The sequence below is a fragment of the Pristiophorus japonicus genome, chromosome 2, assembly GCF_044704955.1.
Source record: "Pristiophorus japonicus isolate sPriJap1 chromosome 2, sPriJap1.hap1, whole genome shotgun sequence".
Lineage (NCBI taxonomy): Eukaryota > Metazoa > Chordata > Chondrichthyes > Pristiophoridae > Pristiophorus > Pristiophorus japonicus.
The window spans coordinates 81,994,104-82,021,140 of record NC_091978.1 but is presented as its reverse complement, the minus strand read 5'-3'; positions in this window follow the sequence as shown (position 1 = coordinate 82,021,140).

Sequence of the window (27,037 nt, the reverse complement as noted above, 5' to 3'; positions counted from 1 at the left end):
TCAGATATTGACAGATTTCTTGACTCAGCACTAACTGAGTGGGGTTAATGCTCTTCTATTTTTAATTGCTATTCAGTCATCACTGCTGTAAATTCTTACGTGCGGAACTTTGGGTGAAGACAGTATTTGGCTCAGTTGTGATACTCTCCATTGTGGTTAACCTGCTGATACTCACGATCCAGGCTCACATGTGGCAAATGGCTACTTTTTTGTAATATTGGTATCTGTGGAACTCTACATCAGAGTCAACTCATTGAGCAGAGAAAAACATAGGAAATTGTAAAAAAAATGATGAAGAGTATTCACTTAACAGGAAGTCACTGTGAATATCAGTGAGAATTTAATGTTGTACAGTACAATAACTTGCATACTTTTCAATTGTAATAAAAGTTGTCCAAGTTGTAAATAGTTTCACGCTATTAGTTATTATTGTTTTGAACTTGCTATAAATTGGTAGAAGGCTGGAATAGCCAAGTTAAGCAACACATATAATGGAAGGTGACTGTAATTTGGGTTGTGAGCATGGAAAATGTGTAATCAGTATTCAGTTAACAGAAGCTAAGAAACTAGTTACCAGGGATAAATATAATGGGTGCGGTAGGTAATAGTTTGGGATATTTCATTTCTATTCACATAAAGAGAACTATCTTCATTAAAGAATGTTCAACCAACCTTTGTGTTTGTTTGTCAAACACTGTGATATAATAATGAATTAATCAGAAAACACATGACAGGGACAAATGGCTGTTTCAGATGTACTCACTTTCTACAATAAAGACAATGGGGTAAATGTTTGTCTTCACTGCCTGATTCGTAATCTGGTGGAACAGATCGCCCCACATTGTAGCATTGCAACTGCATTATTTTTATTCCATTGCTAGATGGTTAGGGTAGATACAGAGAACCTATTTCCTCTGGTGGGGGAATCCAAACTATGAGGGCATAATCTTACAATGAGAGCTAGGCAATTCAGGAGTGAAATCGGGAAGCATTTTTTCACACATAGGGTAGTGGAAATGTGGAACTCTCTCTCTCCCAAATGGCTGTGGATGTTGGGTCAATTGGAATTTTCAAAACTGAGATCGCTAATTTTTTGTTAGATTTAGGTATCACGGGATATGGAGAACAGGCAGGTAAATGAAGTTGAGGTACAGATCAGGCATGATCTAACTTCAATCCATGCTGCTCGGTGTATTCGATACCACTGCGTATAACGCTCCTCCACATAGTGCCATACTTTGATATAGGCTCTACTGTCACAGGACCTCCAGCACCTGATCGCTGAAAGGGGTCCAATCATTTTTCAGGTTAATTCTGAAATGCAGCTTTCAGGGCAGCCAGCATCCATTTAAAAGCTACCAGCCTTGAAATACACACATTTTTGATCTTTACATGCTCCCCACATCTCAGGAACTGCATGCTGGGAATGCTGTTAGTATACAGTAATGACTTGACCTCGCCTTATCAGGTGAGGTCAGCTCACCATGGCTTGGACAAATGCAGTTCCTGAGGAGCAGCAGCCCCATGAAGACCACTTTATTGGTCCGATAGTATTCTTTATAGTAACTGGTCATCTATACCGGCACTTATCCCTATAACCTTCTCAGTGGGAAAAATGTTTTCCAATCTCTAGTTTCACTTGATGCTTTCCAGTTTGTAATTTTGTCAGTAAGCGGAAGCCAAGTGGCAGTGAGTTCAGGTAGCTTGTCATTGAGAACCATGATGATGCCTGGAACCATAGAGAGCAAAATTACTCACGCGATACAGTGCATGTACGAATGGCAATATCGTTCATCCATAGCAACAACTGAATGGTCATGGCAATATCACCTCATAAAGCATTAACTAGGAATGAATAAAGTCCAGGTTAAACATTCAAAGTCACTGATGCTGTATGAACCTCTATATTTACCAACTTCACAACGTCAAGCAATTTAAAACAAAATCCCACAATTAAGCTGTAACTTGCATAAATGAAGCTTTAATCAGTTCCCAAGCTGATTAACTGACAAGACTTCAGATCAAAGTATTTAATCAAAGCATGAGCAGCATTTATTACTGAGAATATTTGAGCTAAATGGAGGTTATCTCAATTTTTATGTCATACAACAAAATGATGTAAATATACATAGGGGCGAAATTGTTCTGCGCCCCAATTGGGAGCGGTAACCATCTGGGGTCGGGACTTTCTGTGCCCGGTGCATAAGTCCCGTCCTCAATGCTGAATGCAGCTTACTGCCCTCAAAGGAAGCTAAACACAATCTCGCGTAAACTAAGGCGCTACTGGGTTGGTAAGGGAAGCACTACGTGGATGCTCCATCAACATCCTTCCCATTCGCTAAAGGGGAGGGCCGCTGCACATTGTGCAAGGCCTCTGATGGCCTCCACTAGGCCACCAGGGCAGTGTTGCACCGGGCCTGCAGCCCAACACCCAAAACAGAGTGTGGGCTGCATGATTGCAGCCCGGACAATGCTAGGGCCGCCATCGTGGAGCACACCCAAGAGTTGGCAATCCCAAAAAGATGGTGGCTGGGGCACCGGTGCTTTCCCTTTTAACTAGCGCCCCGTGAATGGATGTTGGCCAGCTCGCGCCAGCCTTGCAGCCTGCAGGGCAATTTTCCCCGTGGGGTGGTAAAGAGTCGCCATGCAAAGCGATGACATCATCACCGGTTATGCGGCGGTCCGGGGCGCTAACTGTGGGGCACGGTGCTGCCACAATTGCAACTCCACAAAATCTTGGGCAAATTCCCGGAAGGCGGTAGTGCCCCTCTCCCCGAGGTGAAAAGTCTCCTCGACCCCTTTAGTGCCCTCCAGAGACGCTAACAGGCCTTTAAACAAGACCAATTTCGGCCCCTTGCAAGTGGCTCCAGTGATAATTGTAATGACTCAAGAGTCTTGTTACTGTAACATAGACATAGAAACATAGAAAATAGGTGCAGGAGTAGACCATTCGGCCCTTCTCGCCTGCACCGCCATTCAATGAGTTCATGGCTGAACATGCAACTTCAGTACCCCCTTCCTGCTTTCTCGCCATACCCCTTGATCCCCCTAGTAGTAAGGACTTCATCTAACTCCCTTTTGAATATATTTAGTGAATTGGCATCAACAATTTTCTGTGGTAGAGAATTCCACAGGTTCACCACTCTCTGGGTGAAGAAGCTTCTCCTCATCTCGGTCCTAAATGGCTTATCCCTTATCCTTAGACTGTGACCCCTGGTTCTGGACTTCCCCAACATTGGGAACATTCTTCCTGCATCTAACCTGTCGAAACCCGTCAGAATTTTAAACGTTTCTATGAGGTCCGCTCTCATTTTTCTGAACTCCAGTGAATACAAGCCCAGTTGATCCAGTCTTTCTTGAAAGGTCAGTCCCACCATCCCGGGAATCAGTCTGGTGAACCTTCGCTGCACTCCCTCAACAGCAAGAATGTCCTTCCTCAAGTTAGGAGACCAAAACTGTACACAATACTCCAGGTGTGGCCTCACCAAGGCCCTGTACAACTGTAGCAACACCTCCTTGTCCCTGTACTCAAATCCCAACGTTATGAAGGCCAACATGCCATTTGCGTTCTTAACCGCCTGCTGTACCTGCCTCATAGCATTCTCCTCGCAGCTCACACTGCCACCCAGCTTAGTGTCATCCGCAAATTTGGAGATACTACATTTAATCCCCTCGTCGAAATCATTAATGTACAGTGTAAACAGCTGGGACCCCAGCACAGAACCTTGCGGTTCCCCACTAGTCACTGCCTGCCATTCTGAAAAGTACCTTCAATGACTGATGTACCATGACACTCAGGTCTCGTTGCACCTCCCCTTTTCCTAATCTGTCACCATTCAAATAATAGTCTGTCTCTCTGTTTTTACCACCAAAGTGGATAACCTCACATTTATCCACATTATACTTCATCTGCCATGCATTTGCCCACTCACCTAACCTATCCAAGACACTCTGCAGCCTCATAGCATCCTCCTCGCAGCTCACACTGCCACCCAGCTTAGTGTCATCCGCAAATTTGGAGATACTACATTTAATCCCCTCGTCTAAATCATTAATGTACAGTGTAAACAGCTGGGGCCCCAGCACAGAACCGACTAGTCACTGCCTGCCATTCTGAAAAGTACCCATTTACTCCTACTCTTTGCTTCCTGTCTGACAACCAGTTCTCAATCCACGTCAGCACACTACCCCCAATCCCATGTGCTTTAACTTTGCACATTAATCTCTTGTGTGGGACCTTGTCGAAAGCCTTCTGAAAGTCCAAATATAGCACATCAACTGGTTCTCCCTTGTCCACTCTACTGGAAACATCCTCAAAAAATTCCAGAAGATTTGTCAAGCATGATTTCCCTTTCACAAATCCATGCTGACTTGGACCTATCATGTCACCTCTTTCCAAATGCGCTGCTATGACATCCTTAATAATTGATTCCATCATTTTACCCACTACTGAGGTCAGGCTGACCGATCTATAACTCCATGTTTTCTCTCTCCCTCCTTTTTTAAAAAGTGGGGTTACATTGGCTACCCTCCACTCGATAGGAACTGATCCAGAGTCAATGGAATGTTGGAAAATTACTGTCAATGCATCCGCTATTTCCAAGGCCACCTCCTTAAGTTCTCTGGGATGCAGTCCATCAGGCCCTGGGGATTTATCAGCCTTCAATCCCATCAATTTCCCCAACACAATTTCCCGACTAATAAAGATTTCCCTCAGTTCCTCCTCCTTACTAGACCCTCTGACTCCTTTTATATCCGGAAAGTTGTTTGTGTCCTCCTTAGTGAATACCTAACCAAAGTACTTGTTCAATTGGTCTGCCATTTCTTTGTTCCCCGTCATGACTTCCCCTGATTCTGACAGCAGGGGACCTACGTATGTCTTTACTAACCTTTTTCTTTTTACATATCTATAGAAACTTTAGCAATCCGTCTAAATGTTCCCTGCAAGCTTCTTCTCGTACTCCATTTTCCCTGCCCTAATCAAACCCTTTGTCCTCCTCTGCTGAGTTCTAAATTTCTCCCAGTCCCCGGGTTCGCTGCTATTTCTGGCCAATTTGTATGCCACTTCCTTGGCTTTAATACTATCCCTGATTTCCCTTGATAGCCACGGTTGAGCTACCTTCCCTTTTTTATTTTTATGCCAGACAGGAATGTGTAATTGTTGTAGTTCATCCATGCGGTCTCTAAATGTCTGCCATTGCCCATCCACAGTCAACCCCTTAAGTATCATTCGCCATCTATCCTAGCCAATTCACGTCTCATACCTTCAAAGTTACCCTTCTTTAAGTTCTGGACCATGGTCTCTGAATTAACTGTTTCATTCTCCATCCTAATGCAGAATTCCACCATATTATGGTCACTCTTCCCCAAGGGGTCTCGCACAACGAGATTGCTAATTAATCCTCTCTCATTACACAACACCCAGTCTAAGATGGCCTCCCCCCTAGTTGGTTCCTCGACATATTGGTCTAGAAAACCATCCCTTATGTACTCCAGGAAATCCTCCTCCACCGTATTGCTTCCAGTTTGGTGAGCCCAATCTATGTGCATATTAAAGTCACCCATTATAACTGCTGCACCTTTGTTGCATGCACCCCTAATTTCCTGTTTGATGCCCTCCCCAACATCACTACTACTGTTTGGAGGTCTGTACACAACTCCCACTAACGTTTTTTGCCCTTTGGTGTTCTGCAGCTCTACCCATATAGATTCCACATCATCCAAGCTAATGTCTTTCCTAACTATTGCATTAATCTCCTCTTTAACCAGCAATGCTACCCCATCTCCTTTTCCTTTTATTCTATCCTTCCTGAATGTTGAATACCCCGGGATGTTGAGTTCCTAGCCCTGATCATCCTGGAGCCACGTCTCCGTAATCCCAGTCACATCATATTTGTTAACATCTATTTGCACAGTTAATTCATCCACCTTATTACGGATACTCCTTGCATTAAGACACAAAGCCTTCAGGCTTGTTTTTTTAACACCCTTTGTCCTTTTAGAATTTTGCTGTACAGTGGTCCTTTTTGTTCTTTGCCATGGGTTTCTCTGCCCTCCACTTTTCCTCATCTCCTTTCTGTCTTTTGCTTTTGTCTCCTTTTTGTTTCCCTCTGTCTTCCTGCATTGGTACCCTTCCCCCTGCCATATTAGTTTAACTCCTCCCCAACAGCACTAGCAAACACTCCCCCTAGGACATTGGTTCCGGTCCTGCCCAGGTGCAGACCATCCGGTTTGTACTGGTCCCACCTCCCCCAGAACCGGTTCCAATGCCCCAGGAATTTGAATCCCTCCCTGCTGCACCACTGCTCAAGCCACATATTCATCTGCGCTATCCTGCGATTCCTACTCTGACTTGCATGTGGCACTGGTAGCAATCCCGGGATTACTACTTTAGAGGTCCTACTTTTTAATTTAACTGTAAACTGCCACAGGTGTAAACCTGATCCAACTTTATTCCTGCCCAAAGTACTCGCGTGACATAGTACCCGCGCGTATATGCCAGCGACCGCGCACATGCGCATACAGCCCGATGACCTCCGACAGTGGCACTCTCTGGTGTCTGGTGACTCCAAGCATCAATACTTAACAACATCCCCCTTTCAAGATCTTAATGTCAGTCTATTTACAAATTAAGACAGTCTGGGACTTTCCCATCACGAGATGATCGTGTCAGTTCAACTTTAGTTCTGGGCGAACTTCTGAGTCATTTGTGACTGAAGGCTGAGTAAACGATCGGATGGGAGTGGTAATGACTATGATGTATGTAGCACTCAAATCACTGACTCCACGCAGTCTGGTGTTATAGTAACTGCTGTGACCTTAGTCCTTTATTGTATAACTCCAGAGTGCCTCTCAGGTGTGGTGGGCAGCCTTTTATACTCTGTCTTGCAGGTACTTTCAGGTCTCCCACCACAGCGCCCTCTGTGGCGCACCATTGTACTTATACATTTGATGTACCTGGACAATACATAACAATGACCACATCAGAGATTGAAGGTCCAGGTTCAGTAATGACAGCACAATCCTCTGATGAATGAACATTGGCTGGTTGGTCACTGACTGCATCTTCCTCAAATGGTTCCAGTTCATCCGTGTGCCACAGTTTTATCTGATCAACATATTTCCTGCATGTTTGCCCATTCTTGAGCACGACAATAAACACTCTGTTACCCTCCTTGGCTGTAACAGTACCGGCGATCCACTTTGCACTTTGACCATAGTTCAGTACATAAACCAGATCGTTGACAGAGGTGTCACGTGACACAGCAGCAATGATATCATTGCGGACTTTGATGTCTGTTATCAACACGATCATTCAAATCGGGATGAACAAGAGAAAGCTTGGTCCTGAGATTTCTTTTCAACAACATTTCAGCAGGGGAAACCCCAGTAAGCATATGAGGTCTTGTCCTGTAACTGAGCAATATACAGGACAAGCGAGTCTGCAGTGAACCCTGTGTTACACGTTTCATACTTTGCTTGATCGCTTGAACAGCACGCTCTGCTTGACCATCAGAAGCAGGTTTGAATGGAGCAGACCTCACATGTCTAATACCATTGAGTTTCATGAACTCCTGAAACTCAAGACTTGTGAAGCTAGATCCGTTGCCGCTCACAACAATGTCAGGCAGACCATGATTAGAAAACAAGACATGAAGGCTCTCAATAGTAGCTGTAGATGTACTGGATGACATAATAATACACTCTATCCACTTTGAATATGCATCCACCACAACAAAAAACATCTTTCCCAGGAAAGGGCCCGCAAAATCGATGTGGATCCTCGACCATGGTTTAGATGGCCAAGACCAAAGACTCAGCAAAGATTCCACTGGTACTTTACTTAGCTGCATGCAAGTGTTGCACTGATGCACACATAATTCCAGATCAGTGTCAATTCCAGGCCACCATACATGAGACTCAGCAATGGCTTTCATCATGACAATACCAGGATGAGTACTATGTAGTTCACGTACAAATTTCTTTCTCTCTTTCTTAGACATGATGATACGATAACCCCACAGTAAACAATCTGACTGAATGGACAGCTCATCTTTGCGACACTTGTATGGTTTGGTCTCATCACACATTTCTATAGGTATTGCAGACCAATCACCACTGAGGACACAATGTTTCACAACCAATAAAATAGGGTCATGACTGCTCCAGACCCTAACTTATTGAGCAGTGACAGGAGTTCCTTCACTCTCAAAAGCATCCATTACTAACAGTAGATCTGCAGGTTGAGGCATCTCCATATCAGGTGTGGGCAAAGGCAAACAACTCAGTGCATCGGCACAATTCTCTGTCCCAGGTCTATGACGAATAACGTAATCATAGGCAGACAATGTCAATGCCCACCTCTGAATATGGGACGATGCATTGGTATTAATACCTTTGTTTTCCTAAAACAATGAAATGAATGGCTTGTGATCTGTTTCAAGTTCAAAACGAAGACCAAACAGGTACTGATGCATCTTTTTGACCCCATACACACAGGCCAAAGCTTCTTTTTCTGCCATGCTGTAAGCTCTTTTCGCTTTTGACAAACTTCTCGAAGCATACGCAACAGGTTGTAGCTTACCCAACTCATTTGCTTGTTGGAGTACACAGCCAACCCCATATGATGAAGCATCACAGGCCAATACAAGACGCTTACATGGATCATAATGAACAAGCAATTTGTTTGAACAGAGCAGATTCTTAGCTTTCTCAAAGGTTCTATCTTGAGACACACCCCAGACCAGTTGTCGCCTTTTCTGAGTAGCATTTGCAGTGGCTCTCATAAAGTGTTCAGTCTGGGTAAGAAATTACCGAAGTAGTTGAGTAGTCCAAGGAATGAACGCAGCTCCATCACATTCTGAGGCCTGGGTGCATTTTTGATGGCCTTGCTTTTTGAATCAGTAGGGCTGATGCCATCAGCAGCAATCTTCCTCCCCAGGAATTCAACTTCAGCTGCCATGAAGACATACTTTGAACGTTTCAGCCTGAGTCGCACTTTGTCCAGACGATGTAGGATTTCTTCAAGATTGTTCAGATGTTCAGCACTATCACAGCCTGTGACCAGAATGTTATCTTGAAACACAACAGTTCTAGCAATGGACTTCAGTAGACTCTCCATATTCCTCTGAAATATGGCTGCAGCCGAACGAATTTCAAAAGGACACCTGTTGTAGACAAACAGTCCTTTATGGTGTTGATGTAGGTGAGTTCCTTCGAAGTGCCGACAAGGTCCTGTGTCATATAGGCCAACATCAGATCTAGTGAATGACTTTCCAACAGCTAGCATGGCAAACAGGTCATCAGCCTTTGGTAACGGATACTGTTTCGAAAATCGGTTAATCATAACCTTGTAGTCTCCACAAATCCTGATAGTGCCATCACTCTTCAACACAGGAACAATAGGATTGGCCCACTCATTAAACTCGACCGGTGATATGACCCCTTCACATTGGAATCTGTCAAGCTCAATTTCAACCTTCTCCCTCATCATGTAAGGAACAGACTGAGCTTTATTACAGGCAGGCCTTGCATCAGAGTCCAGGTGAATCTGCACCTTGGCTCCAGTAAAATTACCAATGCCCGGTTCAAACAAAGAAGGAAACTTCTTCTACACTTGAGCACACAAAGTGTCATCCAGCGAGGACAATGCTTTGATTTCATTCCAGCTCCACTTGATTTTCTCGAGCCAATTCCTGCCGAGCAGCATCAGACCATTACCTGTAATGTCTTGAAGCAAATCTTGAAGCAAATCATCTTATGACACCTTGATTACTGCACTGCCGATCACCAGTATGAGTTCCTTAGTGTAGGTACGCAACTTGGCATTGACTGGACTCAGCTTAGGCTTCACAGCCTCAGTGTCCCACAGCTTGTCTAATGTCCTTTGGCTCATTATCGACTGACTTGCACCCGTGTCCAGCTCCATTGATGCAGGCACATCATTCAGCTTCACATTAACAATTATCGGCTGGAACTTTGCCAGGAATGAATACAGACCATATACTTCCTCCTCAGGTTGTGTATCTGGGCCAGCACTAGACTGGTCATCATCAACAATGTGATGAGCAGCAGCACGCTTGCTCAGTTGTGGGCACATTCTCTGAAGATGCCCCACTTTCGAATAGCCTTTACAGGAGTATTATTTAAACTGACACTGATGAGGCCGATGATTGCTCCCACAATGCCAACAGGGTGAAATCAGATTCGTACCAGTTGGCAGACTCTGTTGTAGCTATAGGTTTCACATAAGCAGCCGAGTAGGCCCTGCCATAAGCAGCTCTACCAGATGACACAATCTTGTTTACAGTACCTGTCGTGAAGCTCCGACTCTTCGATAATATCTGCCTCAAATTATCATCAGTCGTTATGCATGCCTGGGCAGTTGCGATGGCCTTTTTCAAGTCCAGCTTCTCTTCGGCTAATAACTTCCGGAGAATCACATCATGGTTGATGCCTATCACGAAAAATATCTCGCAGCATGTCTTCCAACATTTTCCCAAACTTACACGGCTCAGCAAGACATCGTAGGTTGGCGACGAATCCCAACACATCCTGGCCCTCAGCACGAACATGCATATAGAAGCGATAGCGTGAGATGATGATCCCCTCTTTTGGCTTAAGATGGTCATACACCAAAGCACACATATCCTCATACTCTTTGTCCGTTGGACGTAAAGGCAAGAGAAGGTTCTTCATGAAGCCATAAATCTTCGGACCACAAACGGTGAGGAAAACCGTCCTGCGCCGAACTGCATCAGCCTCTTCCTCCATTTTGTTGACCACGAAATACTGATCCAGACAGTCGATAAAATCCGCCCAATCCTCGCCCTCGACGAATCTCTCCAGAATTTCAATAGTGTCCATTGTACATGCGAAGGTTCTTAAGTTACCTCATTGCCAAATGTAATGACTCAAGAGTCTTGTTACTGTAAACTGCCTCAGGTGTAAACCTGATCCAACTTTATTCATGCCCAAAGTACCTGCGTGACATAGTACCCACGCTTATATATCAGTGACCGTGCACATGCGCATACAGCCGGACGACCTCTGACAGTGGCGCTCTCTGGTGTCTGGTGACCCCAAGCATCAATACATAACAATAACTCAACAGGCTAAACAAAGATTAGCTGAGCTATACAGACTAGGAATGTCCAGGATTCAATCCTCGATCTGTGTTGAGTTAGCTAATAGCTGGCGGGAGAGTGGCAGTCGCAGTACAATTTGCCTCTGTGCTATTTTATTGGGAGAGAAAATTTGTCCAGGATTTTGTTTACTGATCTCCATCCAGAAGTTACTGTTGAAAATGTATATATGTGAAAACATGGCCAGACTGTGATACTTCCACAGTGCATTTGTAGCTGAATGTCAAGCGAAAGCATCAGTCACAGGCTCCAGAGAAATGGATTTGCTGAAATGGCAACACTTACAGTAGTAGATTGTGGTACTAGATCAGCAACTGAGAAATTTCGGGGTAGAAGATCCACCTTGTTAGGTTGATCATTCACCATCACTTTGATGGAAGGAAATCCTGGCAAATCAATATAAATGGTCATTTACGCCGCTCCACTGGAATTTCCATCGGTCTTTCACTGAAGATAGGGAGAAACCCAGTGGACATTACAGACATTTTAATTTAAGTCCTATCATTCCCATAACAATCTAGCGATCTCTGTAGCATTTCATTCTGGCACCATCTATAGGAGAATCCCCACCATCCAGCAACAGTGATGTCATCATGCAGGAAATAGAAGACATTTTCAAAAATGCTCTGGATTGGCTCACTACTGTTGTTCGGCAAAGGGAACTTGCCAGCCCTACCCAATTTGGCTTACACTTAGAAGCATAGAATGGATACAGCACAGGAGGAGGCCATTCGGCCCATTGAGGCCCATGCCAATTCTCTGCTGGAGCACTTCAGCCAGTCCCTCTCCCCTACAAGAAAACTGATCAGGGCCATATTAATTTGGAAAAGATATCGAATGAGAGAAATTATTTACAATATTAAACCCTTTCTATAATACTGTATGGGAGACAAACAGAAATCCCACTGTAGTGCAGGTCATTCTATGGAGAGGATGTTTTATGCTGTTTCTGTATGAGTGAGCATCAATACAAAGTATGAGGCAGTTATGGTATTTCAAACAATATTGTATTTTAATTTATCCATATTACAAACATTCCAAGGCAACAGTCTGAATCAGAAAAGCAGAGCACCAAGGTGGCAGTTCAATTTTTGTAAGAGAACAATGCCGAATGTCACTCCCACATTCTCCATCCTCTATGTTCCTGCAGAAAAAGACATTATTAAGACTGTAGTACAAACACTCGGCTGACAGATGTATAATTTAGTGAAGTGTGTTATTACATCAGAGAATAACCCCCCAAAAAAGTTTAGGGCACCAGTGAAATGGAAAGGAATGTTGGGAGATGAGTTAACTTACAAATTGATGAAATTATAATGTTAATAGGGACGGCGTTGAACACATTAGGCTAGAAATGTTCTTGGGTTGTAACGCAAAACGGGCGGTATCACATGGGCCATGTGTTATACTGCCTGTCAGATATTCCATTCCATTGAAGTCATTGGGCTGTATTGTGTGGTCAGCAGAGAAAGAATAACTCTTGACGCTGACCTGAAAGCTTCCCGTAAAGACCTAGCTATCTCTGTAGCGTGGATTTCAATTTTTTTGACATTAATTTTATTCTGACACCATCTACCGGGAATCTCCGGCATCCAGCAACAGTGATGTCAGCAATCACATTGACGAATTCTCACAGACAGCAAACCAGGAAGTAAAAAATACTGATTATCTTTCACTTTATAATCACTTTACAGAGAACAAAATAATGATTGGGACAGACACATGGGATTAAGGTAGAAGCTGAGATATCATAAACAAACTTAAAAACATTAAAACAAATTATTTTAATGATTTATGGGAATTTTTAATCATGGGATGGAGAAATTTGCCGTTCTACAAAGATGAATTTTGTTTTTCAGAGCCAGAGAGGTTGTTCAGCAGTAATTATGACTTAGTATGCCATTAAAAACAGGGAAACACACCTCATTCAACAAGGCTTAACTTTGTGAAGATTTTTACAGTGAGATTGGAGCGTTAAAAGTGAACGTCCAAGTCAATTCATGCGATTTGTAAGATTTCCACTCAAGTGCAAACACCAGAAGTTGCTATCAGTTTCACAGAGTAATGATGGCGAGCACTGACAGTTTTGCCGTCATTACAACCGCAAATGCCGAGCCATTGTTTTGCACCATTGCTCAAGCTGAATTTCTACACATTTCTTCTCAAATTATAATAAACTTACTGCGGTGATCATGACACTGAATTTGATATAAGGAGTAGGACAAAAACAACAAAACTGAAAATGAAGAAACATAAATGAAAATCAAACTGATTTGAAAGATAATATTTAGACTAAAATTAGCACAACACAGCCAGAGAATAAAAACATTCTTAAGTGTTAGTTTACCTTAGTTGGTAGCACTCTCACCTCAGAATTGGAAGGTTGTGGTTTATGCTCCATTACGGACTTGTATACAATCTAGGTGAATACTGCAATGCGTACTGAATGAGTGCTGCGTTGTCAGGGATGTCATTTTTTTAATGAGATATTAAATTGAGGCTCTGTCTGTCTGTTCGTGTGGTCGTAAAACATCCCTTGGCACTATTCAAAGATAAACAGGGAATTCTCCCAATGTCCTGATCAACATTCTATTGTCAACACCACCAAAAACAAATTATCTGCTCATTCATTCATTTGCTGCTTGTGCCACCTTGCTGCATAGAAATTGACATCCATGTTTGCCTACATAAAAACAGCACTTCAAAAATAATCACATTTAATCAAAGCAAATATTTTAACATTATATGATTGAGACTTTTATGTCGTTGTTTCCTTCAGGATACTGCATATGTTTATACATCTGACCATGTCTGAGCCATTCATACCTCCCTGAGTTAGATAGTGATGTTCCACTACATAATATCATTCTGTATAATGAAGCTATTTAGATACAAAAGCACAATGGTGCAGAATACTGAAAAAACAACTCAATAGCAAATCTTTAACTAGAGTTGCCTTTCACTTAATTTATGAGGTACAAGTAGGATTGTTGTTAATAAAACTAGCATTTAATCATTTCTCCTAAATTACCTAATATTTTTCCACTTATTCTTCTGCTCCAAAGTCTCCCTGCACCGTGCATCTTCCTAACTATGGCATTTGTTCATTCTGAAGCAGAAGCCGAAGTCAAAACCTAAACATGCCCCATTGCTTATCCCTAATAACTATTCTTTTGTAAGACTGATTAATACAAGTAAGGAAGCAATGATTACTGTTTATAATTCTCTTAGCCTCATTTCCTGAGCACGGGGGGGGGGGGGGGGGGGAGGGGGAGGTGGGGGGGCGGTCAAAATAATCTAGTACAGAGATGAGTAGCAAAGATGAATCTGAATATTCGGAATTTAAGTGAAGAATGGTTTCCTTTGGAAAAAGTTTTTTTCTCGATTTGAGAGGATTTTGAGGCAAATTGCTCAATGTGACAGAAGGTTCAAATACAAATCAAACAGTTGTGGTCTCAGCGCTGATCCCTTGAATATCCTAGTCAGCAGGTCCTTTCCACTCAGGCATAATTCTTCCACTAAATACCCATTGATTCTTGGCTTCAACCAATTTTTAAAACTCTATACCCAAGATTTACCCTGAATCACCATTACTTTGACCTTAACGAATAGCTTATGTCTAGTGCCTTTGGAAGTCTAATAAGACTTAACACAGTGAGATGTCACTTCTTCAAAACTTCGAGGAGGTTGGTCAGGCAGGAATTTTACCTTCTGAATCTGTGTTGACTGCTGTTAACTAGACTATTATAGTGTAAATAACCCTTAAGTTTGCTCCTGATAATTTATTCCATTGTTTTACATTCTATTGAAGGAGGTAATGAGTCTCTAGTTGTCCACATCTGCTTTGCCATCCTTTTTGAATATGGGTGCCACTTCAGCCTGTTTACAACTTTTTGTTATTCTGCAGTGGCTATTGACTCCTTCATAACCACTGTTAATGTCTCACACAACTCCTCTTTAGTCTCTCTTAGTACTTTGGGATAACTACCATCTAACTCTGGGGATTTATCTGTTTTGAGCCCTTTTAGCTTATTATGAACAATGACACATTAGGACCACACTTAAAAGCAGCAAAATAATGTCTAGGATTACTGGCAGTGAAATAATATAAAATGGACCGATGTTGATAATTAGCTGAACACTTTCATTGGAACAATGCTTTATTTCCACCATAACAACCAAATGATGAAGCTAACATGGTTCCCACAATATATTAGTCAGGATTGAAAAAAAATTCAGACTAAACTGCCCCGATGTTGTGTGGATCCCCAGAGGGGACATATATTTACCAATTTCTAGAAGTTAAGCAGTTTTTAAAACTGTATAATTAAGCTCTATTTTCTAGTTATCTGGTGTGTATGAGGCATTAAGCAGTTCCCATGCTGATTAACTGCCAAGACAGCAGGCTAAGGCGTTTAATCAAAGTTTGGGAGCCATTTATTATTGAGAGCACTCTAAATAAACAAAAATTTTCACAACATTCTTATGCATCAGAAAAAAACCTATAACTTTAAAATAATAAAAATATAATTTTGTGACTACATTTCCACTCATCAATTATCATTTTTGTCAGTCAGTCATACTTGGAATACCAAGCTTATCAGCTGTAGGTTCTGGGAAATTCTGAAGTACAAGAGTTTAATCTTCTCCCAGCATATGTACGGCTACAAACTGACTCTAAATTAGGGAACCTTGCTGCTTTGTCTGAATCATAGGGAACCATCCTGACTTACAGCACGGAAGGAGGCCATTTCGGCCCATTGTGTCTGCGCCGGCCGACAAAGAGCTACCCAGCCTAATCCCACTTTCCAGCTCTTAGTCCGTAGCCTTGTAGGTTACAGGACTTTAAGAGCACATCCAAGCACTTTTTAAATGTGGTGAGGGTTTCTGCTTCTACCATCCTTTCAGGCAGTGAGCTCCAGACCCCCACCACCCTCTGGGTGAAAACATTTCTCCTAAAATCCCTTCTAAACCTCCTACCAATTACTTTAAATCCATACCCTCTAGTTGTTGACCCCTCTGCTGAGGGAAACAGGTCCTCCCTACACTCTATTTAGGCCCCTTATAATTTTATACACCTCAATAAGCTCTCCCCTCAGCCTCCTCTGTTCCAAATAAAACAAACCCAGCCTATCCAATCTTTCCTCATAATGAAAATTCTCCAGTCCAGGCAATATCCTTGTAAATTTCCTCTGTATCCTCTCTAGTGCAATCACATCTTTTCTGTAATGTGGTGACCAGAACTGCACACAGTACTCGAGCTGTGGCCGAACCAGAGTTTTATACAGTTCAAGCATTACCTCCCTGCTCTTGTATTCTATGCCTCAGCTAATAAAGGCAAATATTCCATATACTTTCTTAACCACCTTTTCTACCTGGCCTGTTACCTTCAGGGATCTGTGGACATGCACTCCAAGACACTTTTGTTTCTCTACACTTCTCAGGGGCTGAAATTGGTGGACATACCGTCACATACCACCTGCGGATTGCTGACATACTGCCTAAAATCGCGAAATTGATCAAAAAATACTTACGTGCCACCCATATACCGCCTGGCGGGAAATTCGTCAACGACATACCGCCAGGCAGTATGCATACCGTCCGCCCACATGGAGCACCCTACAGACCGCCAAAAATTCCAACATTGGTAGCATATCGCCAACATACCACCGGAGCTGCACACCCTCTGAAAAAAGGTGGTTTTATGCTGATGGTATGTTGGCAGTATGTAAACAACAATGTTCCTCCCCCTCAGCGATCTATTCCTCCCCAGCAATCTATTTCTCTCCCCCCTCCAGAGATATAGTCCTCCCCCACAGAGAGATCTAATCCCCCCAGAGATCTCGCCCCCCCCCCCCCGAGAGATCTAATCCCCAGTGATCTGGTCCTCCCTCCAGAGATCTAATCTCCCCAGTGATCCGGTCCTCCCCCAGAGATCTAATCCCCCCCAGAGATCTAGTTCCCCCCCAATGATCTATTACTCCTCCCAGCGATCTATTCCTCTCCCCCCCCAGCGATCTAGTCCTCCCCATCCAGAGATCTAATCCCCCCCCCCCCGGAGATCCAATCCCCCAGAGATATAGTCCTATCCCCAGAGATCTAGCCCCTTCCCACCCCAGAGAGCTAATCCCCCCCCCCAGAGATCTAATCTCACCCCCAGAGATATCTAATCCCCCCCAGAGATCTAATCCCACCCCCAGAGATCTAGTCCTCTCCCCAGAGATATATTCCGCCCCCCCCCCGCCACTGAAAATCGCGAAAATAATTAAATAAATACATAACAATATAAGTATTATAAATAAATCAAAAGCACTGCACTAAACAATTAAAAGTATATGCTTACCTGCAAGCTGACATCAGCAGTCTCTGGCCTCCGGACTGCTCTTCTTGTGGGCGGAGGTGCGGGGGAAGGTGGCGGGGGAACGGAGGTTGATGGAAGTACGCGCGTGCACAGAGCTCAGGACCTGAAGAGTCCCGAGTCCTAGACAACTTACCCTGCACATCCGGAGCAGACCATCCATCGCACTCTGCTGATGCACCGCTCAGGACTGCCCAGACCAATGTTGCCAACGTTCTGCCCCAGCGGTACTAGGTGGTGAAGATTGATCGACCACTGTGAGACCACCGAGAATTGGGCGGTCCACCAATTTCAGCCCCTCAGTGTCCTACCATTTAATGTGTATTTCCTTGCCTTGTTAACCCTCCCCAAATGCATTACCTCACACTTCTCTGGATTGAGTTCCATTTGCCACTGTTCTGCCCACCTGACCAGTTCATTGATATCTTCCTGCAGTCTACAGCTTTCTTCTTTATTTTCAACCACACAGCCAATTTTTGTATCATCTGAAAACTTCTTAATCATTCCCCTACATTCAAGTCTAAAACATTGATATATACCACAAAAAGCAAGGGGCTTAGTACTGAGCCCCGCGGAACCCCACTGGAAACAGCCTTCCAGTCACAAAAACACCCATCAACCATTAGCATTTGCTTCCTGCCTCTGAGCCAATTTTAGATTCAACTTGTGATGAAGGGTCATCAACCAGAAACATTAACTCTGTTTCTCTTTCCATAGATGTTGCCTGACCCGCTGAGATTTCCAGCATTTTCAGTTTTTATTTGGATCCAACTTGCCACTTTGCCTTGGATCCCATGGGCTTTTACCTTAGTGACCAATCTGCCATGAGGGACCTTATCAAAAGCCTTACTAAAATCCATATACACGACATCAAACACACTACCCTCATCGACACTCTTGTTACCTCCTCTAAAATTCAATCAAGTTAGTCAGACACGACCTTTCCTTTAAAAATCCATGCTAACTCTCCTTGATTACCTTTATAGGTCCTACTCTCTCTTTAGTTATCGTCTTGCTTTTAATGTATTTATAAAACATCTTTGGATTTTTGTTGATATTACTTGCCAAAATATTTTCATGCTCTCTCTTTGCTTTCCTAATTTCCTTTTTTAATTTCTCCCCATGCACTTCCTATACTCCACTAGAGTTTCTGCGGTATTGAGCCCTCGGTATCTGTCATAAGCCTCCCTTTTTTTCTTTTTCCTACCCTGTATGCCCCTTGACATCCAGGGGGCTCTATTAAAGTACAGGGAAAGCAGAGGGACGAACATACACTGTGTTGTAGGTCCTTTCTATTTAGCTGATAAAATTCCCCATTCTACCAGAATTTTATTACATTTTGTTTCTAACAAAGGAACTTAACTTGGATAGCCATAATTATTTGATGCAAATTTGATCATATACTGCAAAAATTCTCTGTGAACTTTCAAATTTACACAGGATGAACATATAACATTGTTCCAATCAATACAATATGTTCTGCCATCTCCATTCACACCCAATCTAGACTCATCTTTTGTTTCTTAACTTGTCCTATTCCAATCTCCTTTTGCCTTGCACCATCATCTCTTTTGTCTCTTAATCACTTCTGCCTTCCACCCTATCACAGACCTTTCCTCCCCTCCACCATTTCTCTGCCCCTACACTTGCTTAAAAATCTGTTACATCTCTAACTCTTTCCAGTTCTAACGAAGTGTTATCGACCTGAAACATTAACTCTGTTTCTCTCTCCACAGATGATACCTGACCTGCTGAGTTGTCCAACATTTTCTATTTTTATTTCAGATTCCAGCATCCGCTGTATTTTCCTTTTGTGCAGTACGTTGAAACCTTGTCTAGCTGCTCTAAAGAACAATGGGATACAAATACTGCTTCTGTACATATCACAAACCTGGGTAGATCCAGGCATGGTTTTCCCAATGTGGTGGTCCACAATTTTATGAAATGAACACTTGCCCTGTTGCTGAACTGTAGAAGTGAAATTTCTATCCTATAAATGTCTTAAAATATGTTTCTTGGCATAAGGGTGAGGGGTTATTTCCAACAGATAACTTCACCTGGCGGATGCACATCATGGAAAATTACGGATTGACAGCCTATGCTTTTCTTCTGCGACTAATAAATGGAAATTTATGGGCAGCGTACCTGCGAGCTGGCAGCGTGAACTCAGAAACTGACCCTCAACATCTGTGATAAAGGTTCAAAAAAGGCAGCTACTTTAAAATGGACGTAAAAGAATGTGAATTGTAAAACTGAGCTTACACTTTTGCTGTAACAGCAATCACAGCTGATAGTTTTGCATTGTTGTGCTCGTTGGCACACAATTTTCTGACCATATCTGTGAAGAGGTGGCAAATCTTTGGCTGGTGAGCAACGAGTTGGCAAATGCCAGCCCATTTTTTTGGATGTTGATTGTCTTATAAAATCATGTATGTGGATAGATTAGCACTTTATAGTCATTATCATCTTACAAGTACAACAGATAAAAAGAGAAAGGAAGACAGGCAATAGGATATGTGGAGGCGGAAATTCCACAGAAACAGAGAAACATAGAAAATAGGTGCAGGAGTAGGCCATTCGGCCCTTCTAGCCTGCACCGCCATTCAATGAGTTCATGGCTGAACATGCAACTTCAGTACCCTCTTCCTGCTTTCTCGCCATACCCCTTGATCCCCCGAGTAGTAAGGACTTCATCTAACTCCCTTTTGAATATATTTAGTGAATTGGCCTCAACAACTTTCTGTGGTAGAGAATTCCACAGGTTCACCACTCTCTGGGTGAAGAAGTTTCTCCTCATCTCGGTCCTAAATGGCTTACCCCTTATCCTTAGACTGTGACCCCTGGTTCTGGACTTCCCCAACATTGGGAACATTCTTCCTGCATCTAACCTGTCGAAACCCGTCAGAATTTTAAACATTTCTATGAGGTCCCCTCTCATTCTTCTGAACTCCAGTGAATACAAGCCCAGTTGATCCAGTCTTTCTTGATAGGTCAGTCCCACCATCCCGGGAATCAGTCTGGTGAACCTTCGCTGCACTCCCTCAATAGCAAGAATGTCCTTCCTCAAGTTAGGAGACCAAAACTGTACACAATACTCCAGGTGTGGCCTCACCAAGGCCCTGTACAACTGTAGCAACACCTCCCTGCCCCTGTACTCAAATCCCCTCACTATGAAGGTCAACATGCCATTTGCTTTCTTAACCGCCTGCTGTACCTGCATGCCAACCTTCAATGACTGATGTACCATGACACCCAGGTCTCGTTGCACCTCCCCTTTTCCTAATCTGTCACCATTCAGATAATAGTCTGTCTCTCTGTTTTTACCACCAAAGTGGATAACCTCACGTTTATCCACATTATACTTCATCTGCCATGCATTTGCCCACTCACCTAACCTATCCAAGTCACTCTGTAGCCTCATAGCATCCTGCTAGCAGCTCACACTGCCACCCAGCTTAGTGTCATCCGCAAATTGGAGATACTACATTTAATCCCCTCGTCTAAATCATTAATGTACAGTGTAAACAGCTGGGGCCCCAGCACAGAACCTTGCGGTACCCCACTAGTCACTGCCTGCCATTCTGAAAAGTACCCATTTACTCCTATTCTTTGATTCCTGTCTGACAACCAGTTCTCAATCCACGTCAGCACACTACCCCCAATCCCATGTGTTTTAACTTTGCACATTAATCTCTTGTGTGGGACCTTGTCGAAAGCCTTCTGAAAGTCCAAATATACCACATCAACTGGTTCTCCCTTGTCCACTCTACTGGAAACATCCTCAAAAAATTCCAGAAGATTTGTCAAGCATGATTTCCCTTTCACAAATCCATGCTGACTTGGACCTATCATGTCACCTCTTTCCAAATGCGCTGCTATGAAATCCTTAATAATTGATTCCATCATTTTACTCACTACTGAGGTCAGGCTGACCGGTCTATAATTCCCTGTTTTCTCTCTCCCTCCTTTTTTAAAAAGTGGGGTTACATTGGCTACCCTCCTCTCCATAGGAACTGATCCAGAGTCAATGGAATGTTGGAAAATGATTGTCAATGCATCCGCTATTTCCAAGGCCACCTCCTTAAGTACTCTGGGATGCGGTCCATCAGACCCTGGGGATTTATCGGCTTTCAATCCCATCAATTTCCCCAACACAATTTCCCGACTAATAAAGATTTCCCTCAGTTCCTCCTCCTTACTAGACCCTCTGACCCCTTTTATATCCGGAAGGTTGTTTGTGTCCTCCTCAGTGAATACCGAACCAAAGTACTTGTTCAATTGGTCTGCCATTTCTTTGTTCCCTGTTATGACTTCCCCTGATTCTGACTGCAGGGGACCTACGTTTGTCTTTACTAACCTTTTTCTCTTTACATATCTACAGAAACTTTTGTAATCCGTCTTAATGTTCCCTGCAAACTTCTTCTCGTACTCCATTTTCCCTGCCCTAATCAAACCGTTTCTCCTCCTCTGCTGAGTTCTAAATTTCTCCCAGTCCCCGGGTTCGCTGCTATTTCTGGCCAATTTGTATGCCACTTCCTTGGCTTTAATACTATCCCTGATTTCCCTTTATAGCCACGGTTGAGCCACCTTCCCTTTTTTATTTTTACGCCAGACAGGAATGTACAATTGTTGTAGTTCATCCATGCAGTCTCTAAATGTCTGCCATTGCCCATCCACAGTCAACCCCTTCAGTATTATTCGCCAATCTATCCTAGCCAATTCACGCCTCATACCTTCAAAGTTACCCTTCTTTAAGTTCTGGACCATGGTCTCTGAATTAACTGTTTCATTCTCCATCCTAATGCAGAATTCCACCATATTATGGTCACTCTTCCCCAAGGGGCCTCGCACAACGAGATTGCTAATTAATCCTCTCTCATTACACAACACCCAGTCTAAGATGGCCTCCTCCCAAGTTGGTTCCTCGACATATTGGTCTAGAAAACCATCCCTTATGCACTCCAGGAAATCCTCCTCCACCGTATTGCTTCCAGTTTGGCTAGCCCAATCTATGTGCATATTAAAGTCACCCATTATAACTGCTGCACCTTTGTTGTATGCACCCCTAATTTCCTGTTTGATGCCCTCCCCAACATCACTACTACTGTTTGGAGGTCTGTACACAACACCCACTAATGTTTTTTGCCCTTTGGTGTTCTGCAGCTCTACCCATATAGATTCCACATCATCCAAGCTAATGTCCTTCCTAACTATTGCATTAATCTCCTCTTTAACCAGCAATGCTACCCCATCTCCTTTTCCTTTTATTCTATCCTTCCTGAATGTTGAATACCCCTGGATGTTGAGTTCCCAGCCCTGATCATCCTGGAGCCACATCTCCGTAATCCCAATCACATCATATTTGTTAACATCTATTTGCACAGTTAATTCATCCACCTTATTACGGATACTCCTTGCATTAAGACACAAAGCCTTCAGGCTTGTTTTTTTAACACCCTTTGTCCTTTTAGAATTTTGCTGTACTGTGGCCCTTTTTGTTCTTTGCCTTGGGTTTCTCTGCCCTCCACTTTTCCTCATCTCCTTTCTGTCTTTTGCTTTTGTCTCCTTTTTGCTTCCCTCTGTCTCCCTGCATTGGTTCCCATCCCCCTGCCATATTAGTTTAACTCCTCCGCAACAGCACAAGCAAACACTCCCCCTAGGACATTGGTTCCGGTCCTGGCCAGGTGCAGACCGTCCGGTTTGTACTGGTCCCACCTCCCCCAGAACTGGTTCCAATGCCCCAGGAATTTGAATCCCTACCTGCTGCACCACTGCTCAAGCCACGTATTCTTCTGCGCTATCCTGCGATTCCTACTCTGACTAGCACGTGGCACTGGTAGCAATCCCGAGATTACTACTTTTGAGGTCCTACTTTTTAATTTAACTCCTAGCTCCTTAAATTCGTTTCGTAGGACCTCATCCCTTTTTTTACCTATGTCGTTGGTACCAATGTGCACCACGACAACTGGCTGTTCTCCCTCCCTTTTTAGAATGTCCTGCACCCGCTCCGAGACATCCTTGACCCTTGCACAGGGATTCTGTTGATCTCCCTTCGAATTTATGGCAGGACGCTGGTAAAATCTCAGGGCATTTCAGACCCAAGGTGCTTTTATATTGTAGTACTGGTTTCAGGAGACTATCATTATTGCAACCTTCCAGAACTACTCTCGCTGCATCAGCTGCCTCGAACCTAATCTCTGGAATTTGCTCCCTAAACCTCTCCGCCTCTCTACTTTTCTCTCCTCCTTTAAGACGTTCCTTAAAACCTACCTCTTTGACCAAGCTTTTGATCATCTGACCTAATGATACCCGGACTTCAAAGGCTAAGTTATGAGGAGAGATTGCACAAATTAGAGTTGTATTCCCGAGAATTTAGAAGATTAAGAGGTGATGGGCCCGAACTTGGTGGACCGCCCAATTCTCGGCGGTCTCGTGGTGGTCGGTCAATCTTCACTGCCGGGTACCGCTGGGGCGGAGTGCTGGCAACATTGGTCCGGGAGGTCCTGAGCGGTGCCTCAGCGAAGTGCGAGGGATGGTCTGCTCCGGCAGTACAGGGTAAGTTGTCTGGGACTCGGGACTCTTCAGGTCTCAAATTCTGTGCACGCGCGCTCTTCCATCGACCCCCCCACACCCCGCCCCCCGAGAAGAGCAGCCCGGACATCAGAGACTGCCGACATCGGATCACAGGTATGTGTCTTTGAGTAAGTTCAGATTTTTAATTGTTTTGTGCGGTGTTTTTGATTTATTTATAATACTTATATTGTTATTTTTTTTAATTCATTTTTTTCACGTTTTCTGGGAAGGGGTGGAGTAGATCTCTGCGAGGGTGGGGATTATCTCTTTCGGGAGGGAAGACTAGCTCTCTTGGGGTGGGATTGGACCTCTGGGGAATTAGGTCTTTGGCGGGGATTAGATCTACGGGGGATTAGATCTCGGAGGGGAGGACTAGATCGCTGGAGGGAATAGATCTCTGGGGGGATTAGATCTCTGGGGGGAGGACTAGATCACTGGGGGTATTATATCTCTTGGGGGAGGACTAGATCGCTGGGGGGATTAGATCTATCTGGGGGGGGGATTAGATCTCTGAGGGCGGAGGACTAAATACCTTGGAGTGGGGGGAGGAATAGATCGCGGGGGTAGGAGGAACATTATAGTTTACAAACCGCGGATACACCATCGGCATAAAACTACCTTTTTTCAGACGGTATGCAGCTTCAGTGGTATGTCAGCAGCATGTTACCAATGTCGGACTTTTGGCGGTCTGTAGAGTGCTCCATATGGGCAGATGGTGTGCATACCGCCTGGCGGTATGTCACTGATGAATTTCAATATTCAGGAAGGATAGACAGAAAGGGAAAAGCAGGTGGGGTAGTGTTGCTGCAAAAGAGGAAATGAATGCAATAGTAAGAAGGGCATTAGCTTGGGTGATGTGGAATCTGTATGGGTGGAGCTGCGGAATACCAAAGGGCAGAAAATGCAAGTGGGAGTTGTGTCCAAACCACCAAACAGTAGTAGTGAGGTTGGGTACAGTATCAAACAAGAAATTAGGGATGTGTGCAATAAAGGTACAGCAGTTATCATGGGCGACTTTAATCTACATATAGATTGGGCTAACTAAACTGGTAGCAATATGGTGGAGGAGGATTTCCTGGAGTGTATTAGGGATGGTTTTCTAGACCAATATGTTGAGGAACCAACTAGAGGGCTGGCCATCCTAGACTGGGTGATGTGTAATGAGAAAGGACTAATTAGCAATCTTGTTGTGCAAGGCTCCTTGGGGAAGAGTGAGCATAATATGGTAGAATTCTTTATTAAGATGGAGAGTGACACAGTTAATTCAGAGACGAGTGTCCTGAACTTAAGGAATGGTAATGAGATGTGAATTGGCTAGAATAGACTGGCAAATGATACTTAAAGGATTGACGGTGGCTAGGCAATGGCAAACATTTAAAGATCACATGGATGAACTTCAACAATTGTACATCGCTGACTGGAGTAAAAATAAAATGGGGAAGGTGGCTCAACCGTGGCTAGCAAGGGAAATTAAGGATAGTGTTAAATCCAAGGAAGAGGCATATAAATTGGCCAGAAAAAGTAGCAAACCTGAGGACTGGGAGACATTTAGACTTGAGCAGAGGAGGACAAAGGGCTTAATTAGGAGGGGGAAAATAGAGTATGAACGGAAGCTTGCCGGGAACATAAAAACTGACTGCAAAAGCTTCTACAGATAAGTGAAGGGAAAAAGATTAGTGAAGACAAACGTAGGTCCCTTGCAGTCAGATTCAGGTGAATTTATAATGGGGAACAAAGAAATGGCAGACCAGTCGAACAAATACTGTGCTTCTGTCTTCACGAAGGAAGACACAAATAATCTTCCGGAAATACTAGGGGACTGAGGGTCCAGTGAGAAGGAGGAACTGAAGGAAATCCTTATTAGGTGGGAAATTGTGTGAGGAAATTGATGGGATTGAAGGCCGAAAAATCCCTGGGGCCTGATAGTCTGCATCCCAGAGTACTTGATGAAGTGGCCCTAGAAATAGTGGATGCATTGGTGATCATTTTCCAACAGTCTATCGACTCTGAATCAGTTCCTATGGACTGGGGTGGTCCCTGATGTAACACCACTTTTTTAAAAAGGTGGGAGAGAGAAAATGGGTAATTATAGACTGATTAGCCTGACATCAGTCGTGGGGAAAATGTTGGAATCAATTATTAAAGATGAAATAGCAGCGCATTTGGAAAGCAGTGACAGGATCGGTCCAAGTCAGCATGGATTTATGAAAGGGAAATCATGCTTGACAAATCTTCTGGAATTCTTTGAGGCTGTAACTAGTAGAGTGGACAAGGGAGAACCAGTGAATTTGGTGTATTTGGACTTTCAAAAGGCTTTTGAAAAGGTCCCACACAAGATATCGGTGTGCAAAATTAAAGCACATGTTATTGGAGGTAAAATACTGATGTGAATAGACAACTGGTTGGCAGACAGGAAGTAGACTGTCGGGATAAACGGGTCCTTTTCAGAATGGCAGGCAGTGACTAGTGGGGTGCCGCAGGACTCACTGCTGGTACCCCAGCTATTTACAATATACATTAATGATTTAGATGAAGGAATTGAGTGTAATATCTCCAAGTTTGCAGATGACACTAAGCTGAGTGGCGGTGTGAGCTGTGAGGAGGATGCTAAGAGGTTGCAGGGTGACTTGGACAGGTTAGGTGAGTGGATAAATGCATGGCAGATGCAGTATAATGTGGATAAATGTGAGGTTATCCACTTTGGGGGCAAAAACACGAAGGCAGAATATCATCTGAATGGCGGCAGATTAGGAAAAGGGGAGGTGCAGCGAGACCTGGGTGTCATGGTACATCAGTCATTGAAAATTAGCATGCAGGTACAGCAGGCGATGAAGAAGGCAAATGGTATGTTGGCCTTCATAGCCCCATGCTAACTTAGAGTGTAACACCCTCCTGGTGGTGTTAGTCGAGAGTTGAAGCCAAGCCCTCAAATCTGCCACCAAGCTCATGGTCAACAGGGCTG